The following is a 5,000-nucleotide window of genomic DNA, read 5'->3' as shown; positions in this document are numbered from 1 at the left end:
AAAGGTCAAATAAGGCCTTGAGGCCAGATAGAGGCATATAAACTGGTTAGGGCTGTTTGTACTTTATGCCTGTATGTCCCTTCATCCCACGAGAGAGAGTAAAACCTTTAATGCCTCTTTGTTTCATCTCATCCCCTGAAAATGTCATATTTACTGGTTAGGTCAAATGAGGCCTTGCATCATTTTGTGACCTCTGCTGCCCAGATAGAGGCATATAAACTGGTAAGTGGTGTTTGTACTTTATGCCTGTATGTCCCTTCACCCCATGAGAGAGAGTTTATTTTGTGACATTTTTATTGCCTCTCATCCCCTGAAAATGTCATATTTACTGGTTAGGTCAAATGAGGCCTTGCATCATTTTGTGACCTCTGCTGCCCAGATAGAGGCATATAAACCCAAGTGGTGTTTGTACTTTATGCCTGTATGTCCCTTCACCCCATGAGAGAGAGTTTATCTTTGTTTCATCTCATCCCCTGAAAATGTCATATTTACTGGTTAGGTCAAATGAGGCCTTGCATCATTTTGTGACCTCTGCTGCCCAGATAGAGGCATATAAACTGGTAAGTGGTGTTTGTACTTTATGCCTGTATGTCCCTTCACCCCATGAGAGAGAGTTTATCATTTATTGCCTCTTTGTTTCATCTCATCCCCATGAAAATGTCATATTTACTGGTTAGGTCAAATGAGGCCTTGCATCATTTTGTGACCTCTGCTGCCCAGATAGAGGCATATAAACTGGTAAGTGGTGTTTGTACTTTATGCCTGTATGTCCCTTCACCCCATGAGAGAGAGTTTATCATTTATTGCCTCTTTGTTTCATCTCATCCCCTGAAAATGTCATATTTACTGGTTAGGTCAAATGAGGCCTTGCATCATTTTGTGACCTCTGCTGCCCAGATAGAGGCATATAAACTGGTAAGTGGTGTTTGTACTTTATGCCTGTATGTCCCTACCTTTATGCCATGAGAGAGAGTTTATCATTTATTGCCTCTTTGTTTCATCTCATCCCCTGAAAATGTCATATTTACTGGTTAGGTCAAATGAGGCCTTGCCATGAGAGAGAGTTTATCATTTATTGCCTCTTTGTTTCATCTCATCCCCTGAAAATGTCATATTTACTGGTTAGAGTCAAATGAGGCCTGCACCTTTTTCAATCACCAGGTACCTGTGAGGGCGCCCAGGTGACTACTTGAAATGCATGAGGAACTGGGAGGGCCCCCACGTAGTAGTAGGGTGCTCCCATAGCGGGCATGCATGTCAGGAACACCGGCAGGTGCATTTAGGACCATATTTTAATTTTCGGGTTCCCAGGTGCACGTTTTCAATCACCAGGCACACAGAGGTAGATCCTAATCCTCATCCACCGAAATGTCACAAAAAGTGTCCATAAAGCACTCCGAGGCATTTAGGAGAGGCCCCCGTTTTCAATCACCAGGATAGAGGGCCGTGCTAGGGTGTTGCCAGAGTGGGCATTAATATGAGAATGACCGAAAAGTGCATTTAGGAGAGTATTTTAATTTTCGGGTTCCCAGGTGCACGTTTTCAATCACCAGGTACAATCGGATGTCCATGACTCAGGGAGGGCCCCCACGCGCCCACGGCTGCAGAGGGCCCCAGGTGCACGTTTTCAATCACCAGGTACACGGATGTATGAGGGCGCCCACGGCTAGAGGGCCGTAGTAGGGTGCTCCCCCACGGATAGAGGGCCGTGCTAGTAGAGAATGACCGAAAAGTGCATTTAGGAGAGTATTTTAATTTTCGGGCATGCATGGAGGGCAGGAACATGCATGTCAGGAACACTGGGTAGTGAAAAAAATTAAACCTTCCATAGCGGGCATGCATGTCAGGAACACTGGGTAGTGAAAAAAATTTTAATTAAACCTTCCATAAATCACTCAGGCCGGCCCCCACGGCCTTCCAGAGGGGTGCTCCCATAGCGGGCATGCATGTCAGGAACACCGGCAGGTGCATTTAGGCTTCCCAGGTACGTTTTCAATCACCAGGCACACAGCATCCACCGCATGTCCATAAAGGGGAACACCGTGCAGGTGCATTTAATATGAGAATGACCATATTTTATTTTATTTTCGGGTTCCCAGGTGCACGTTTTCAATCACCAGGCACATGTATGAGGGCAGAGGTAGATCCTAATCCTCATCCACCGAAATGTCACAAAAACACCGTGTCCATAAAGCCCAGGTGCACGTTTTCAATCACCAGGCACACAGAGGGATCCCCCTCATCCACCGGATAGACTCAGGGCCCCCACGGATAGAGGGCTGCTAGGGTGTTGCCAGAGTGGGCATTAATATGAGAATGACCGAAAAGTGCATTTAGGAGAGTATTTTAATTTTCGGGTTCCCAGGTGCACGTTTTCAATCACCAGGTACACGGATGTATGAGGGCGCCCACGGCTAGAGGGCCGTAGTAGGGTGCTCCTATAGCGGGCATGCATGTCAGGAACACTGGGTAGTGAAAAAAATTAAACCTTCCATAAATCACTCAGGCCGGCCCCCACGGCTAGAGGGCCGTAGTAGGGTGCTCCCATAGCGGGCATGCATGTCAGGAACACCGGCAGGTGCATTTAGGACCATATTTTAATTTTCGGGTTCCCAGGTGCACGTTTTCAATCACCAGGCACACAGAGGTAGATCCTAATCCTCATCCACCGAAATGTCACAAAAGTGTCCATAAAGCACTCAGGGAGGGCCCCCACGGATAGAGGGCCGTGCTAGGGTGTTGCCAGAGTGGGCATTAATATGAGAATGACCGAAAAGTGCATTTAGGAGAGTATTTTAATTTTCGGGTTCCCAGGTGCACGTTTTCAATCACCAGGTACACGGATGTATGAGGGCGCCCACGGCTAGAGGGCCGTAGTAGGGTGCTCCTATTTTAGCGGGCATGCATGTCAGGAACACTGGGTAGTGAAAAAAAATTAAACCTTCCATAAATCACTCAGGTTCCCAGGTGCACGTTTTCAATCACCAGGTACACGGATGTATGAATGTCAGGAACACTGGGTAGTGAAAAAAATTAAACCTTCCATAAATCACTCAGGCCGGCCCCCACGGCTAGAGGGCCGTAGTAGGGTAGGCTCCCATAGCGGGCATGCATGTCAGGAACACCGGCAGGTGCATTTAGGACCATATTTTAATTTTCTCCCATAGCGGGCATGCATGTCAGGAACACCGGCAGGTGCATTTAGGACCATATTTTAATTTTTCTCCCATAGCGGGCCCCCACGGATAGAGGGCCGTGCTATGCATGTTTTCAGGAACACCGGCAGGTGCATTTAGGAACCATATTTTAAAATTTTCGGGTTCCCAGGTGCACGTTTTTAATTTTCAATCACCAGGCACACAGAGGTAGATCCTAATCCTCATCCACCGAAATGTCACAAAAGTGTCCATAAAGCACTCAGGGAGGGCCCCCACGGATAGAGGGCCGTGCTAGGGTGTTGCCAGAGTGGGCATTAATATGAGAATGACCGAAAAGTGCATTTAGGAGAGTATTTTAATTTTCGGGTTCCCAGGTGCACGTTTTCAATCACCAGGTACACGGATGTATGAGGGCGCCCACGGCTAGAGGGCCGTAGTAGGGTGCTCCTATAGCGGGCATGCATGTCAGGAACACTGGGTAGTGAAAAAAATTAAACCTTCCATAAATCACTCAGGCCGGCCCCCACGGCTAGAGGGCCGTAGTAGGGTGCTCCCATAGCGGGCATGCATGTCAGGAACACCGGCAGGTGCATTTAGGACCATATTTTAATTTTCGGGTTCCCAGGTGCACGTTTTCAATCACCAGGCACACAGAGGTAGATCCTAATCCTCATCCACCGAAATGTCACAAAAGTGTCCATAAAGCACTCAGGGGGCCCCCAGGGCCCCCACGGATAGAGGGCCGTGCTAGGGTGTTGCCAGAGTGGGCATTAATATGAGAATGACCGAAAAGTGCATTTAGGAGAGTATTTTAATTTTCGGGTTCCCAGGTGCACGTTTTCAATCACCAGGTACACGGATGTATGAGGGCGCCCACGGCTAGAGGGCCGCCCACGGCTAGTAGGGGTGCTCCTATAGCGGGCATGCATGTCAGGAACACTGGGTAGTGAAAAAAATTAAACCTTCCATAAATCACTCAGGCCGGCCCCCACGGCTAGAGGGCCGTAGTAGGGTGCTCCCATAGCGGGCATGCATGTCAGGAACACCGGCAGGTGCATTTAGGACCATATTTTAATTTTCGGGTTCCCAGGTGCACGTTTTCAATCACCCAGGTGCAGGCACAGAGGTAGATCCTAATCCTCATCCACCGAAATGTCACAAAAGTGTCCATAAAGCACTCAGGGAGGGCCCCCACGGATAGAGGGCCGTGCTAGGGTGTTGCCAGAGTGGGCATTAATATGAGAATGACCGAAAAGTGCATTTAGGAGAGTATTTTAATTTTCGGGTTCCCAGGTGCACGTTTTCAATCACCAGGTACACGGATGTATGAGGGCGCCCACGGCTAGAGGGCCGTAGTAGGGTGCTCCTATAGCGGGCATGCATGTCAGGAACACTGGGTAGTGAAAAAAAAGTGCATTAAACCTTCCATAAATCACTCAGGCCGGCCCCCACGGCTAGAGGGCTCGTAGTAGGGTGCTCCCATAGCGGGCATGCATGTCAGGAACACCGGCAGGTGCATTTAGGACCATATTTTAATTTTCATTTTAGGTTACCAGGTACCGATTTTCAATCACCAGGTGCACGGCTGAGAAAAGTGGGGACTCTGTCATTTTTCCGACCAAAATCTGTAATTTTCAAAAAATGATTAAAAATACTTCCCGAGGGGCTAGAGGTCCCAAATTTCGTGCCATATCCTCTCTCGTGATGGGCAACAAGTAGAGCATATAAAAACAATTTCGCATCCACAGGCTCCTTTTTTTTGGTAACATGCACTTTTTTTCCAAAACTTAAAACACGATTTTCTATTAAAATATTTTATACAAAAACGGTTTTAATTAAATG

The sequence above is a fragment of the Oncorhynchus gorbuscha genome, unplaced genomic scaffold, assembly GCF_021184085.1.
Source record: "Oncorhynchus gorbuscha isolate QuinsamMale2020 ecotype Even-year unplaced genomic scaffold, OgorEven_v1.0 Un_scaffold_2159, whole genome shotgun sequence".
Lineage (NCBI taxonomy): Eukaryota > Metazoa > Chordata > Actinopteri > Salmoniformes > Salmonidae > Oncorhynchus > Oncorhynchus gorbuscha.
Note: the sequence above shows the minus strand (reverse complement) of the source record.